Source organism: Triturus cristatus, chromosome 5_2 (assembly GCF_964204655.1).
Source record: "Triturus cristatus chromosome 5_2, aTriCri1.1, whole genome shotgun sequence".
In the NCBI taxonomy this organism is placed as follows: domain Eukaryota; kingdom Metazoa; phylum Chordata; class Amphibia; order Caudata; family Salamandridae; genus Triturus; species Triturus cristatus.
The window spans coordinates 464785798-464802977 of record NC_140588.1 but is presented as its reverse complement, the minus strand read 5'-3'; the positions used below and the strand labels follow the sequence as shown (position 1 = coordinate 464802977).

Sequence of the window (17180 nt, the reverse complement as noted above, 5' to 3'; positions counted from 1 at the left end):
AGAAAGGTTTGGAACAATAAGAACCTTGGCTAGCACAACAAAATGAATTGCTCTTTGGCCTTATCTATTCAGCTTATTCTATTAGACACCTGTTGCAAGAATTACATCTGATCCAGCATAAGCAGCATATATAATTTTAGGTTTCACTTTTAATTCACTACTGACTCATTTGTCCCTCTAACTATACTGGGCCCCTTACAGCTAGATGGATCAACGCATTACTCTTACCACAGAGGTGAATGGGCCTCGGATAGCTCTTTCTCCACCGGTAAGAGGGGTGGGAATTAGGAGGTCCAAAAGCACAATGTTAGCCACCGAATGAGGACCATTAATTGGTGATTAACTTACAAGTTTGAAATAAGGTTCAAATACACCACTCTCAGGACCATACTATGAAAATAAAGTATCGCAATGGGGAGACCCAACCTCCTAAATAAATTTAGCCTAACTAAAAGGATACACAGTAGAAGCTTTGTTACTGCAATACAGAATAAAAGAAGCAGAACTTGATATTTTTAAAAGAATTGCTGATTCTCCCTATAATGCATTTAGATCAAAAGAGTAATCTAGCTCAGTCTCAAATAAAGAACATCGGGACACAATATTAGAGTCAGGCAATTTAGATAGTTTAGTTATTGTATTAATGTTCCAAAGTCGATACAGATAAGCAATTTCTTAAGCATCTCAGTCAAGAATATTAAAGCATGTAGTACAATACTACACATTTAGTCAAGAGGTTCAAATCCAAAGAGTATGGTTTAAAACACACATCAGATACGAGGTTACACATTCCTACCACAATTAAAGGCAGAAGGAGAGTTTGATTCTTTTTAACAGCAGCTCAAGATTTAAAGCAAAGGGGTAAAAGGAATCAATTTCGAAGTCCGTTAAGGGCTATTCAAGACCATGTGCAGAAAGGGGAAATAAAGCAAAAATCAATTCGTTTGGCAAAGAAGGATTCCAGGTCAACAGCATAAGAGCAGAGCATCAGCAAAAAGATAGTCCAAGAAAGATATTTAAGGGATGATTTAAAAATCATAGGAAAAGAGTTCTGTTCTCTCCCAAAGGAAGAGATAAAACATCTGCATTGCATCAAAGAGATAAAAAAGAGGAATGGCGTTGAGTAGATATGATCTTTTGCGGTTTTCTTCTTTTATAATCCATTTGGCACTTTAATGATGTGGTGTTACTCCACTAGTCAGTCTATCATATGTTTAAGGTGGTCTAGATAGTAAAGAACTCAACTCACTTAATCTTGTTAGTGGGTGACAGTCACCATGTAGGACACCTCACAAGTTGAAAACTGAAGTAGAACTATAACCTACAGTTCAAATGGATGCTTCTGAAGATCTGAACTATCCCAAAGCCAATCTCATTCTGGAATAAAGGGTATTAAGTCTTCAAAAACTGATCACAAACATCTGGTCACAAATTGTGACCCTAAATGCTTAACTGGAGGATGTGACAGAGAAAATCTTCTCAACAATATTACCACATAAAATGTAAGACTCTTCTGTGATTTCCAAGGTCCTGCAAAAGCTTGTATAACTGCCCATTGAAACATTAAGGTATGGCTGTTAGGGTTACTTATTGGGAAAACGTAGACTCGCACCGAGATCTCACATTCTCACAAACAAAAGCGTACCACTGAATGTGACTTTATCATTAGCCCTGGTACCTGGCAGAAGAGCTTGTACTGCACAGGGTCTTTCTGTAGGAAACTGCACCGCGTGCGAAAATACATTTTCTTTCATGAAGACCCAGATGCTTATTATAGGGCCCATGTATCAGAGTGAAGTTCTTTCAAAACAGCTGAATACTATTAAACTGCAGTCACATGTGAGAGGTTTTGTTAAATATTGCAACTTAAATTTCAGGTATCACCTACACATTAACGGAATAAAGGAAAACAAGTAATGGTAGCTTTAAAAATGTGCAATGCAGAAGCCTATTTGGGGAACATGTTTGTTTTTTGTCCTGAAATTAAACATCCTCCTTGTTCTAAAGTTTTTTCTTGCTAATTGCAGGTCTGGCTAAATGCTTAGCACATGGAGGGCCAGATGTACGACCATTCGTCCATGCGCAAATGGGTTTGTGAACCAGTTTGTGCATGCAAAAACAGCGTGGGGAATGCATAAACCCTATTTTGCGACTCACAATTTTTTGCGACTCACAAAATAGGGTTTTGCGACTCGCTATTAGGAAGGGGCATTCCCTTCCTAATAGCAAGCGCAACGCTATGTAAGAATGTTTTGCGTCCGCAATTACGGGCACAAAACACTCGCAAATTACCACCCTCTTCAAGAGGGTGGTAATGCACTCACAAAAGGGAAGGAGTCCCCAGGGTGACATACATACATGCAAATTATGTAGTTAGTGCTTAATTTGTGTAGGTGGTTGCGTTTGGTGGGCATTGGCAGTACCTTTTGGCAACAGGATGTTGACCTAGAGCAACAGAGAGAAAGGCAGAAAAATAAGAAAGATGAGAAAAATGGGACAACAGTTACAAAGGGAGAACGCAGGTATGAAAAAGAACATGCACTAGAGAGAATAGGAAACAGTGGAGTGGTGGAAAAAAGACAAGAGAGGTGGAATCAAGGCCAGCCAGCTTTATTTTTCAGCAACCCCGGCATTCGTTGTTAACGCTTTTTAAAGATTTTAAGCACTGGATGTAGTCAAAAACAAAAAAAGGACTCTATTAAACACATAAAAATTGAATTGTAATCAATTTGTGTCAAAATTAGGGAAATACTGTGTCACGAAGTAGAACTATGGGATTATGATACTTGGTATGGCTGCAGATGCTGGGAGATCCATTCTGTAATACTTGTCTGGGTCCTTGAAGTCTGCAGCAAGGGCTGTGTTGCAAGGGTTGAGTTGTGACATGTGTCAGTGATGGATCAGGTACTAATTAAGAATTTTTTCTCTGGAGGCAGACAGAGCATATCACGCTGTGCCATAACCAAGTGCCAAAACTGCCTGGAAGAAACACAAGAGCCGATTAACAGTAAAATGTTTGATTGGCCACGGAACAAAAAGAATTGAATATTTAATTTATTAGATGCATTTGAAAAGTCGGAGCCGACTGCCTGCAGAGACTTGGAAGTGACCAAAGGCAAGAGTGTTTGAAATACTGCATTGATGGAATGTTGGAAACACAGGGCAAAATATAAATTCGAGTCTGCCTTTTTGGATGATGATGTAAACCACATTCTTAAACCCAGCCAATGTACACGACAAAGTGAAAGTCTAGATAATTAAAAAAGTATTAAAAAAAGCATATTTGATTTTTCAATACATTATTATTTGTTATGCTTACATTGTGACTGGTTAAAAGTACATCGCACATGTACACATTTTCAAAGGTAATGTATGGACCTGGAGCCTAATGTAAAATGATTCCTAATAAGAAATCATAAATTCCCTAATTTAATGATTTGCAATTTGCAATTTCTTATTAGAAAACTACTAAAATGGATTTAGTAGAAGTGGGTGTAATTTGCACACTGATTTCTATCGAATGCATACTATTTTGTTTACCAACCTTTGTATTAATAGGTTAATTACTGGGTCTCAATTCAACCTAACTCATTAATATGCATAAGGTAGGTTGCAAATTGAGACACATTGACATAGGTTAAAGCCACAAGCATGGTGGCCTGCTGGGGTCAGCGGACTACAATGTCTAAGATTGCTTTTAAATAAAGCAATTTTTTTTAATTGCAGACTTTTTTTCTATTATGAAAATGGGATGCATTTATAAAAGAAAAAGAATAATTTTCCCAAAATTTTTTTTAGGAGCAGTCTGTGGTCCATGGGACCACAGCCTGTGCCTAAAACTTTTTTGACATTCACAAAGCATTAGGGGTACCTCAGGTACCCTTTCTCATTTGCGATTGGTTATCATCAATTTGGATTTGGTGTAAAAATATTAATGTTTTGTGATCGGATTTTGGTCACAAAACAAAGATTCCCAAGAAATTATAAATTGCATCAAATAATAATTTTGAATTTGCATTTCTTATTAGGAATCTGTTAAATGATTTTAGTAGGAGTAGGTGCAATTCGCACACCGACTTTTACCAAATGAATTAGTATTTTGTGAGCCAACCTGGAAATGATGATCTCCACAGCCGGATGCCTTCCCGTAGTCTGCCCTTTCCTACAGACTACCTTGTCCCTGCAAAGCTTTTTCCTTACCCCAACACCAATAATGGCCGCTTGTCACTCGGCTCAATGTCAACCATGGCAAGCAGATGCTCCATGCAACTCTCCCTCAAGTGTCACTGATCACTTGTAACCTAGCCACACAGCAAATGAATTTATCATCAATTTTTCAACACAAATTAAACAGTAATTATATAGTTTGCTGTTCATTTTGATCTTTGTTTTTAATTCTGATTATTTATCAATTTTTTAGATCACCAACATTTGTTCACTGATGTTAGATCAAACAACGACATGCTGTGTTTATAAACAATTGCTAAAAAACTAGAAACGAGGCCTATTTGACAAATGAAAATTTCATATCCAATCGTGTGTCTGTTGCTCAATGCATTTCAAGATCACCCTCCCTTCTTTAGGGCCCAAATTAAACAACAATAAAGGGGGAGAAAATGTCACTAACCAATTTGTTTGATAAACAAGATTTCACTGTTCATATTTTCTTAATTGTTGACTGAATAATAGGAGATTGTTAAAATATTGATAGATAAAAAAACACACCCGTGCCTGGAAACATGAAAATGTGCTGAAGTGAACCCAAGCTAAGGATAAGGTAAAAAAAGGCGTGAAAAGACACCCTATCTCTTATGTGGAAAGTTCAGTGAACGAGGGATTACCCAGATCAAAAAACCTGCATTATCAACTAAACTGGTGCATAGCCGATCAGAGATAATAACTGTCTGCAATGTCTGTCGTGCTCAATACTAAAAAAAATGAGTGTCCAACTGTAGCGATAAATACTTACAACACAGAATGGTCAGCTAACGCACTTCTTGTATATGAATGCCGTGGCCAAGCTCCCTTCAGTAGGAACTCTGTAAATAGTGACCAACCATCAGGAGAAGTTAAAAGAAAAAAGCTCCAGCTTTTACTACAATAAATGTATATATAAACGAGTGCTTTAGACTGAATTATGGACTTCGCTGTAAAGCAAAGAAATTAAGAAGTCCAATTCTATACAGTTCGTATATAAAACCTAAAGATTGCTACATCTATTTTCAAACTATCTGAGTGCGAAAAGGTGCTTACCTCAATTCTGCTAATCCTGCATGTTCTCCAACCGTCCAACTCGAAAAACTCATACAGGTGTTCTTTCCCTTCTCTGCAGCGTCATTTAAATCACCGAAAGCAGTGTGTGTCTTCTGTGATAGACATGAAAATGGGACTGGTGTTCTCTAAATAGTCGCAAAGACAAAAACAAGCAGATCATATGAAGCTTTAGATTTTTTCATCAATAGATCTTCCGGTCAACTGTTTCCGCTCTCTTTTCTGTGGCCTCCAGTAATTTCAATGGGTGCCCTCTTTCCATACATTTCTGCTTTTGTTCCTTGAGTGATGCAGAGAATGCTTCTGTGGTGTAAGATATTCATTTTATTCTAAGCATCTGAGAGTATGGTACATTGGTAATGAGTGTGGGCGGATGAAAACTCTGATGTAATATGAAGTTATTACGGTCCGTGGTTTTCTTGTGTACAGTTATATTAATCTTCAGGTTTGACTTGTATACTCAAACATCTAAGAATGCTAGACTGGGGGGCATGGCTAACCGCCGACGGGAATGGCCGCTCGGTAGCTTTGCTCCCGCATTATCCTGTTATTCCTGTGTCCCGCTGGCCTGGCTTACGCCCCGATGCCCTCTCTGACGTCCGGTGGTGTCCAGCGACATTTTGGCCGAGTTTTGGGCTGATTGGCTACTGCACCCGTGAGGAGCTCCGTGGACCGCGTCCTTGCCGGCAGCCTCGCCGGAAGAGTGCATCACAGTAGGAGGGCTGTGCTACGCGAGGCCGCGGCTTACCACTCCGGAGACCGGGACGACTGATGGAGAGCAATTATCAACACTCCGCCCGAGGATCGGCGATTGAGGCAGAGATCCTCTCCTTGGCCCCAAGTGAGACGGGGCGGAGTGCTTGCGGTGACGGCCCCTGCAGAGGAAGAACGACCAGGCCAAGACCTGCCCACGTGAGTAGGGCTGGCAGCGGCCCGTGGCCTCTAATATTGTGCCTGAGGGGGCTTTTTGCAGGCTGATTCACAATGGCATGGGGATCTTTGGCGACCCCACAACCCACTATGTGCCCAGTGTAAATAATGCAAGGCCCTGAAGCTGATTGAGAGGACCCCGTATTGGCGCCCTTCAATAGATTTTCCCTGCTGGATCGCGGAGGCCTAGTGAGAACTGCTGGTGGGACCCTGGTGGCCTGGAAAACATATGAACCCCAGCATGACAGGAGTGTGTTACGCCAGTGTCCTGTGAGGTCAGAGACAGCACTTGATCATTGCGGTAATCTACGCACTTGCGGGGGCGATATAATTAATTGTTACCTGGGACTCCTAATCCCCATCCATGGGCGTCCGCAGGGGGGGGGCAAAGGGGGCACTTGCCCCCCCCTGGATCGCTGGTGCAGGCCCAGTCAGGGCCGGCGCTAGGCATGGGCAGTGTGGGCAGCTGGACCTCGCGGCTGTCTAACTAGAATGGGCCCCCCCACGAGTCCTTCATGCTTTTGAAATGGTGCCATTGTAGTTACAGGTGGGCAACCCCCTCCCTTTGTTTCGCAGATTTGGTGAACTGTGAAAGACACAAGGCGGGGGTGGGGGGTGAGGGGGGAGCCCTCTCCTGGGCCCGGCTGCCATGGGCTGAAATGGCAACATGACACCGCATCCCTTTGAGGTGCTGCAGACTGGGCAGGGCAGGGTTTGTGGCCGTGATTAGCTTTCCCTTTATCTCTTTCTTTTAGCTTAATCGCTGCATCTGCATGATAACAGCATTAGGCAGACACTTGAACTGGGGTGAGGTGTGAAGTGAGCCCTGCCCCTGCATGAATGAAACGCAGAGCATCCTGCAGGGCTCACAACAAGAAACAGAGTGACCTCACATAACAATGGGCTCTGCTCACTTCCAAAGAAGGGAAAGGGAGAAGAGCAGAAAACGGAGAGAGAGAGGTGATTATAGATTTTTTTTTTAAATGTATTTAATACTTGTGCTCAATCATGTCGGAGGACGGTGATGAAGTAAAAAGTTTGCCCCCCCCTGGAAACATTTCTGCGGACGCCCATGTCCCCATCACGCATTGGTCAGATCAACGGGTGGAGCAGTGAGAGCTGTGGCGGAGAGGACGTCTTGAGTGCCGTGAGGGTGGAGGCCCAATCCTACTCCGGTCCTCTTTTGCTGTGGTGTGAGTGTGGGTGGGCGCCACTGGAACTATACTAGCGCCGTACATCCTGTTGAATACCCTTCTGGTTGGGGTGCTCTCTGCGAAATTCGACAGGCCGGGTGGAAGATTTCACTGCAGGCGGCGGGGAGTAGCGGCCGCACCCCAACACCGGGTGGTGACACTGGGACTGAGACCATGGCGTCTGGATGCAACAACAGGACAACGGCCCAGACCAAGCTGGAGAAATTTGCTTGGCAAAAACTACAGAGCAGCGACCGTGGAGAGGCGGCGGCCCCGGATGGCATGACGGATCTCCTCGAGGCAATTACGCGATTAGAACGTCCCTCGAGGTGAGGATCGACACAGTGGCCACAGATGTGGGGCTGATCCAGGAGGGCATGAGGAAAATTGCGGAGCGTGTGGGCACAGTAGAGAGTACAACAAAGGAACTGAGTAACAACACTAACCTTCTCAAGTGACAAGTCGCTGAACTGCGCTCCTACCACGAAGAGATGGCCCTACAGTTAGACGTGTATGAAGGTAGAATGCGGCGAAACAACGTCCGCATTCTAGGTGTTCCGGAATGCGCAGAAGGGCAAGCAGCAGACCTTTTTGTCGAGGAATTGGTCCTTAAGCATCTACAGCCCTGAGGACTCTCTAAATGTTTTTCGATTCCGTGTGCCGGGAGGCCGACCCAAGCCGGGGGCGCCCCCTAGGCCACTCCTTGCTCGACTGTTCAACTTCAGAGACCGTGACATCATTCTGCAAACCACAAGAGTGGCCCCGCCGCTAACCCTCGAGTACAGCAAAGTCATGTTCTTTCCCGACTTCACATTGAGAGTGCAGAAACAGAAACGCAGCTTCCTGGAGGTGAAACGGGCTCTCCGAGACCAAGAAGGTAAATATGCAATGATGTTCCCCGCTAAGTTGAGAGTGGAAGCCAATGGGAAGTTGTGGTTTTTTACTCGCCCAGAAGATGCCTGGGACTGGCTGGAGGGTTGGCGCACGGTCGAAAAGAAGGTGAAGAAAGGAGTCTCGGCGGCCGATGAGGCAGAGGATTGGTGCCAGCAGAGATGTTCTCCTCCACATTCTGACTCTGACTCCCAGGGACACACAGGGAGACGCTAATATTGGACAGTGGTAAGACTATGTGGTATTAATCCTGGTCCCCGAAGGCTATCTAGAGCACTTCTAGACGTGGACTCAGAATCCCAACCTCTTAACTGTGGGAAAAATTACTACGGTTCTCGTCGGGAGGGAGGGGAGAATACCCTTGTTTGATGTGTACCATAACTTGTCGCTGTTTAAGAGAATGACCCAGCGCTCAAATGCCTATTTAACATTTTAATTGGTATACACTTTCCTCATGTTTAGCTGCTTGATGGTGGTAATTTCCTATAACGGGCCGCTGCTGCAGGGGTCCCAGATCTGAGACACCGTAAGATGATAGTCGAGAACCAGATTGGGCCTGGTGTTGTACATTGAGTTGGGGGTGGGGTCGGGCCGAGGCACTAGGAACCCACTGACTGTATGTGGACGTACTGGGAGCGGGGTAGCTCAAGTTCCCTCGAGTTGTTCATGGATGGGCCACAGGCACTCTGCATGTTGGGGGTGGCGGGCGGTTCTAGTCCCGCTAAGCAGGGAGGCAGGGAGGGGGGTGAGTTACTGAAAATTTGGGTAAGTTTGGGCATGTTTTGTTGGAAGGGTATTTGTAATTGTTTCTTTGAAGCAGGACAAAATGGCATCTTGTATATGTGCATCTTCGCTGGCACCAATAACCAGATCACTGATTTTCAATTTCAATGCATTGTATTGCGCTGTAACAAACTAGGAACTGCACGGACAGACGCCGTTGAGGGTTTTATATGCCATGGACACTCCGCGTATTCCATTGTATCGCTATTAGAAACAAATGGCTACAGGTCAGGGACTTAAACTCATTACATGGATTGTCAACGGGTTAGGGGACAAAATTAAGCGAGGCATTGTGCTGCAATATGTCCACCGTCAGGGGCTTGATATAGTGTTGTTTCAGGAAACCCATCTAATAGGTAATTCCTGTATGGCCCTTAATAGGAAGGGATATCGTATGGTAGCACACTCGGGCTTCACCACGGGGTCCAGAGGCGTGGGGGTCCTCTTTCGTAAAGGCTGCCCTTATGTGATACAAAATACTTGGACGGATCCGCAGGGTAGATATGCTGCTTGTACAGGTATTTGGGAGGGCAGAGTCCTTAATGTTATCTCGGTGTACGCCCCACCGGGTCTGCAACGCTTGACATTAACAGATGTATGGGCGCTATTTTTGAACTTACCTGTGGGTACCCTGGTTATGTGAGGCGACTTTAACCTGACGATGGATGCCCTACTGGACCGATCCCCACCCAGACATGACTCGACACACGGTTCACAACTACGTGATTTTACTAATGCCCCGGGGATGGTAGATATCTGGAGATGGTCACATCCCCATGACACACTCTTCACATTTCAATCCGGTGTACATGGCAGTCAATCACGAATTGACTACCTGTTTACCCATGCACAACACATACACAACTTCACCGATTCCGGGTGCCTCGCACGGGGAGTGTCGGATCATTCCCCGGTCCTGGCGGTCTTCGGAGCTCAACGTGCCACACAATCCGGTCCCATCATGATTCAGCCATGGGCATTAAAGATCCCGCACATCAGGGAACACTTACGGAAAGATACTGACTATTATTTTGAGGAGAACATAGGGTCTGTGAAGTCAGCAATTACACTCTGAGGTGCATACGGTGCAGTGATAAAAGGAAGAGCATTATCTATGATGGTGGGTTACAAGGCCGAGCGCAATCGGAGAGTGAGCTAATTGGAAATGGAGCTCTTAAGACTTGAACGCGCCACCTCTCAGGAACCTGATCTAGACACTCACACCAGTCTTAATATCAAGAGACAGGATTATAGGCAACTGCTCCGGGAGGATGCCAATAGGTGTGCCCTCGCCACCCGTCACAGAATATACAAACAGGGCGAGCGAACTGGAAAACTATTGGCATGGCTGGAACGTAAGGAACAGTCAGCGAGATGGGTGTGTGCAATTAAGGGGCCTGATGATATTCTGATCACTGACCCCCAGGGCATTGCTGAGACTTTCGCGAACCACTACGAGCAAGTGTACGGAATTCCACAACACTCACAAGCACCGTTGGCGGCAGACCTTCTCGCTACTATCGATGTAACATGTATCTCCCAACAGGGCAGAGAGGCTTTAGATGTAGATATCTCGGTTGATGAAATTCAGAAAGCCATTCAAGACATTTGCGCGGGTAAGGCGATGGGTCCTAATGGGCTTCCGATCGAACTGCTCAAACCCATGGCTATGAAGCTCGCCCCCACTTGCTAAATCTATATAATGAAAGTTATGAGATTGGCTTCCTCCCGGCTGATATCCGTGCTGCCACCATCGTGGTTATTCACAAACCCGGTAAACCGGTGGATGAGCCAAAATTCTGGCCAAACTGCTTTCTAACCATCTACTTCCTTATCTTACCGACTTGGTTCACCCGGAAAAGTCGGGATTCATGCCAGGTCGGAATACGGCGCGAAACTTGCGTCGAGTCAGTGGCGCGCTGGGGTGTGTGGAGACGCTAGAGGAAGAAGGGATCTTGCTTGCGCTTGACGCAAAAATGGCATTCGACACCGTGGCATGGGAATATCTGTTTGCGGTTCTGACCCGCATAGGGTTCGGACCCAAGTTGCTTGGGTGGATCAGACTTTTATATACGCTCCCCATGGCGCACGTCTCAGTGAACAATCATCGCTCCACTTCTTCCCCCTTTGTCGTGGTACGAGGCAAGGATGCCCACTATCGCCGCTCCTTTTTGCCTTGGTCCTTGAACCTTTGGCGGTTTGGATCAGGGGGGACCCAGGTATCAGAGGCATGAAGTGGATGGATGAACATGAAGACCGCATATCTCTATATTCGGGCGATATTCGGCTCTATCTCGCCTCACCAGCGCGCTCACTCTGCCACGTTCCATATATTTGGGGCACACTCTGGTTACCAGATAAATTGGTCCAAATCTCAGATGTATTCTCTCTGGGGTGACCCTCCGCAAAGTCCTCGAGGATATAACATTCCAGTAGCGTCCCAAGGTTTCCGGTACCTTGGTATCTTTATAACAACAGACGCGGCATTATTTTATGAACAGAATCTGTTGAGACCGTTACAGAGGTTTAAATCAGATGTCACCCATTGGAAGACACTCCCCCTCACTCTTCTGGGACAGGCGTCTTTATTCAAGATACTCGCCTTGCCACGCTTCCTTTATGCCCTGCAAAATACTCCCATTCCGGTTTCTAACTCCTATTTTTTGCAGATCGAGGCAGCAGTTAGAGACTTACTTTGGGATAACAGGCCACAGCGGATAGCCATAAATAAACTCACTATGGGATGGTACGATGGAGGTACTGGGCTGCCGGACATTCGCCTCTACTACCAAGCGTCGCAACTAAATGCCATCAATAAATGGGTGTTTGGGTCACATGCCGACCCCAGCTTCCGCACCGACCTTTGGTTAATTGGGAAGGGAGGCTACAGCAGAGCACTATACACAAACCACAGGAAATTACATCTGACTGGCCCCACGGCCCGTACAGTAGAAGTATGGCATGGAGTCCAGCGGCGGATGGGTTGGCACGGGTGCCTAACGAAGGCTACCCCCCTGTGGGAACCTGACAATTTTGGACGACTGAGTGCTTGTGCAGGGTTTGACAAATGGGACATGATCGGGATAACCACTGTGGGTGATATTTGAATTAAGGGCAAGAAAGCGTTGTTTGTGGACCTCCAACTCAAACACCATCTAGCACAGTCGGAGTACTTCCGTTATCTTCAGATCAGTCATGCCATTGACTCTGCCTTCCCTAAAGACACCCCCCTCCCAGATTCCTCTCCTCTTGAGGACAGACTATTGCTGGACCCAATGGACCGCAAGGCCATTTCCCTCACGTACAAGAAATTGATTAATAACAGCACCGATCCTACGTGCAAGCTGGGAGGTGGATTTGGGGGAAATGGCTGACGAGGACTGGATAGAGGCTCTGACTTCCCCCCGGGAGGCGGCTGTCCCGATGTGACTCCGGTTAGTCCAGCTTAAGACTCTCCATCGGGTATATTTTGATGATAAACTGTTATTTAGATTAGGTAGGAGACCAGACACACTCTGCCTTCGACACTGTAACCAAACTGGTACATTCATGCACATCCTATGGGAATGCCCCTACGTACAACAATACTGCATAGACGTCACCCGACAACTAACAAGGACTTGTGACAAACCCATACAACCCTCTCCCAAACTATATCTCCTCAATATCTGGGAGGCAACAGACCTCACACAAGCTGAACAATCGTGGGCCACCATAGGGTGGAGTATAGCAAAACAAAACATTGCCCAGAAGTGAGGGGTGGGCACTGTACCACATTTACGGGACTGGGAAAAAGACATGGACCACGCTATGGTAGCAGAGAAAACTGTGTATAAAGGAAGAGGATGCCCACGGAATTGGGGTCAAAAGTGGGGACGCTTGAATAAATACAGGGGTGAAATCTGCATTTCTCCCATGGTGGAACTTAGGACGGAGAGACTCGCGGTGTTAGAGGGGGTGGGTGAAGACATGGTGGCATAAACTCAGGGCAACTAAGAATAAATGATGTTCCCTGACCCGAAGACATAGTTGTAAACCTCATAGTGACTGCTAAGCCATTCATAGAGTGTAATCTTATGTGCTCCTGATGGATTGCAGGTCGTAATGTAATGCTAAATAGCTTGTATCCTCTGCCAAGATGTCTATGTAATGTCATCATTGCTGCAGTTTTTGTTTCTAATAAAAATTGTTAAAATAAAAAAATAAAAAAATGCTAGACTCCTATCTCTGATGTGAGTGAATTGTATTCTCATGTTTTTAGAATTTAACTCGACTATATTGTCCAGAAGTATAGTTTGGGTGTTGTTTCAAATCAAGAATATGTCGTCCATAGATCGACAGTAAAAGATGAGGTCATCATTCCAATCTGGATCTGAAAAGATGTAGTCATGCTCAAATTTGGCCATAAATGTATTTGCATATGCTGGAGTCCCTGCAAATTCCATCGATGTGTGTCTTAATTGAAGATAGAACTGTCCATTTGAACTGAAGTAACTATGATGTAAACAAAATTGTAACATTTCAAGCAAAAACATTTTGTGTGCTTGACCTTTGGGCTGTTGGAGTAATGCCCATTCTATTGCTTCTAAACCCTCTTGCAAAGGGATAGAGGTGTAAAGAGATGTCACATAAATTGTACATATTAACCATTGGTTGCTTTCTTCAGAAGTAATATTCTCAAGGCGTTTAAAAAAATCTGTAGTGTCTTGGATATATGATCTCCATGTTTGGATGAAAGACTGCAAAAAATAAAATCAACATACTTTCCGAGCGCTTCAAACAACAAATCACACCCTGATGCTATGGGTGGAAATGGTGGATCACTGATGCTTTTAAGAATTTTGGGACGCATGTATAGACAAAGTGGTCATGGATGTTTAGTTGTGAGAAACAATCGTGTTGTGGAGGATATCCACTCCATTTCCAGTGCTTTGTCCAAGGTGTTTGATAACGTTTCCAGTATCTCAAGGGTGGTATCTTTGTTAAGTAGCATTTATTTGAATCCATCCATTACATGTTCTTGTACTTTGATTTTGTAGTATCTCTTGTCCATAATCACTAGGGCGCTGCCTTTATCTGCTGGTTGAAACACTAGCTGAGTGTTGAGACAAGATTTTCAAATTCTATGTTCTGTTTTTGAAAAATTAGAATGTCTGTTGGAATGAAAATTCAAGGAAGATCTTTTTTTGTCAATACCTCAAAAGTATCCAACATTTTATGGGAAATTAGCGGCATGTATGTGCTCTTGGGTTTGAATTCTCTGTATTCCAATGCTTCTGTTTCATTCTTGGGGGATATCATGTTCTCAAAATAGTGCCATAGTCTTAAGGTTCTCATAAATTTAAATAATGCTACTTTCAGTTCCAATAGATTGGTATTGTAGGTTGGTACAAATGAAGTACCTTTATTTAGTACTGTTAGTTGCTGTCTTGTTAACAGAAGATATATTAATCACTAGACTTTGTTTTTGCTCCTCAGGTTTTTACCGATCCTTTCTTTTTCTTTGTCCTCTGCATGTTTTTTGCAGACGCTTGGATCTGGTTGGCATCCTGTGTCCCAGCCACTGCCTAAAAAAGTGGTGCTTGATGGTGTTGGTTCTGTGGTTATAGGTTTTGTGCTCCCTGATCTCTATGGGGTTGACACTTCTTGGTTAAGCGCTGCTCGGGTCAGCTCCATGTCTTGATCTGAGACTGCGTTCTCTTTTGACAATTTCATCCGGGGAGCTCCAAACCCTGCAAACATTGGCATACTAATACGTTTTCAGTGGGGGAATATTTTGGGTTGTCTTGGTACACAAATAGTATTGTGGATTTGTTTTCCTTTCTACATTTGCCAGGCTAGACATTGGCGGTGGTGCAGCAATTTGCTATTGAACATTGATTAGCTTCGAAATCCTATTACACTTCACCTTGCCCTTGTGCACTGTACCAGCCCATCACTGCATTTTACAGCAAATCCCATTAAAGTTTACTGGCCGAATTTCCATGTTTACTTGCCCATTGAAAATTGACATAGCCTTGGACTTGTGGGCACGTGGGTTTCTGCAGAGTCTGTATTATCTGATAAAAACCCACAACAACCTGCATCTATGTTGAGGGAAGAGTAGTACTGCAATGTGACAACTGCAGCCTCACATGGGCTGAGAAACCCGAATTCCCAGACTGGAGACACCTATTTAGGACTCCTGATAGACAGTTATTCTGCAATTACCTGCATTTTGAGGATAATGGTTCGCAAACAAACAGCTTTGCATAAGCCAGTAGTTTTCAGGAGAGAAAGGAAATAAGTAAAGTGCCCTGTTATTAACTTAATTTTCAAAATAAATGCAGCATCCTCAAAAGAGTTGCACTCACCAAAGCATATGGCATTAGTTATTCAGAGTTAGCAGCAAAACGTGAGTCCTGGTTCCATTTTAAATCACAGATGGTGAGATGTACTAAAGAATATGCATCTTCTGCAGGTGTTCTTTGTTTATGTTTCGGATTCTATAGTCCCATCGTTTTTAGCAGAAGCCTCAGAGAACGTCAGAAACTGTCTGTGCATAATGCGCTTTGTGATTGAATGTTCTCGCATCCATAGCCTAGAGATATTTGCATTCAATAACCCCTGTTCTTATTGCACGAACACTTGTACCTTTCTTTGTTTTCTGTGCTTTGCATGTGATAAGCTGTGCTCAGATTGCTCACACAGACATCACACGCACAGCTCCGCGGTTGGTTCTTGTTTTGAGCAGCGTCGAAGCATCTTTTGTATGATGGTACAATGAGTGAGTACTTCCAACCGGACGCAGGCGCCTGTGCATAAATATTCATTGTGCCATATGAGGCTTTGTGTATGGGGACATGAATTCAGGCGTGCAGTGATTTCTTACAGTGCCATTGCATGGGTCAGCTCAGTGTCACTACAGAGTTAGGGAGCCCCTTCTCGGGGGGCAGGGGTTATTATTGGTATAGCAGAACAGAAACACAGCTGCCCCGCTATACACATCAGGGACTTTGAGCATAGGTGGGGACAGTCGAGAGGTTTCCTTGGAGCCTCCTAATCCCCCACATAGCTTCTGCATAGACCCCCATCACAGTATTCCTGTTGTTAACACACTCAGGGGGTGATCACATACAATATCTATCAGCAATGGTGCGCAATGCCCTGTACAGCCTTTGTAATGCCAAACGCATCAAAAGGCAAAGGCAGTGTCTTATTTGGATAGGGCTGACCCCATTAGGATGGTGCTCTGCAAGGTTGCTTCTGTGTTAATGTCCTTTGTCGAGTGCAGAGTACACTGCTGTTACACCTTCTAGTGCTGAGTTGAGTACTGCATTGGGTTCTGCCCATCTAATTAGATCACAAATTAAATATATCTGGGATTAGCAGGGTTACAAATCGAAGTATGGAGCTTCATCATATATTCCATGCTTGAGGATGGTAAGCAAACTGAATATTAAGGCATGCAGTGGCACAAATATCACCCATTTCTTTTGTCCAGCTGGCCAAGGAATTCTATGTGTTAACACAATTTTCAATACATGGATGCCCTATTTCTAAGCTTCGTTATAGAGTAACACAGAAGAACATTACAACACCAGTTTACCTTCACTGAGAGACATGTACAGCATACACAATACGCTACCCAATGCAACTCCAGCTACCTTCTACACACAAAACAGATCTATAACATCCCAAAGGTACAAACCGAAAAAGTGTAAGCAAAGAGCCTTATTTAGAGTTTGGCAGACAGGGTAATCTGTCAAAACGTAGCAGATATCCTACCCACCCTGTTACCAGTGCCATAGGCAATAACGCACTTGCACTATGGCGAAAAGGACATCCGCCATGTGTATGAAGGAGTATCTAATCCACAAAACTCTAAATAAGGCCAAAAGTCTTTAACTTACATAGATGGTCATCTGGCCCTTCTTGAACTCGTGTTCAAACTCATTGCATACTTCTTTCAATGTGGATGATACACCTTACACTATTTTCTTTAATACCTTCCTTATCCCATCTTCCAGTCAATACTCGGAGCAGTGCCATCCGCAATTTACTTATACTCCAGGATATACTCGTTCTTTGCACTAGTACCTTGTCTCCCACACACTAGTACTATCTCTTCCC

At 44.4% G+C, this 17180-nt stretch overlaps 1 protein-coding gene and 1 long non-coding RNA gene across 2 annotated transcripts in view; one reads left to right on the top strand and one right to left on the bottom strand.

Annotated features, from left to right (window-relative positions):
* LOC146823157 (uncharacterized) overlaps positions 1 to 6088 on the bottom strand; it is a 51414-nt gene extending 45326 nt beyond the window's left edge. Inside the window, exons 1-2 of the long non-coding RNA XR_014961880.1 lie at positions 5254 to 6088; positions 4970 to 5039 (exon numbers count right to left, since the gene is read on the bottom strand). This is a non-coding gene — a long non-coding RNA (uncharacterized LOC146823157). The remainder of the gene's footprint in view (positions 1 to 4969; positions 5040 to 5253) is intronic.
* SUGCT (succinyl-CoA:glutarate-CoA transferase) overlaps positions 1 to 17180 on the top strand; it is a 3154468-nt gene that overhangs the window by 1816950 nt on the left and 1320338 nt on the right. The gene's annotated exons all lie outside the window — the stretch shown is intronic.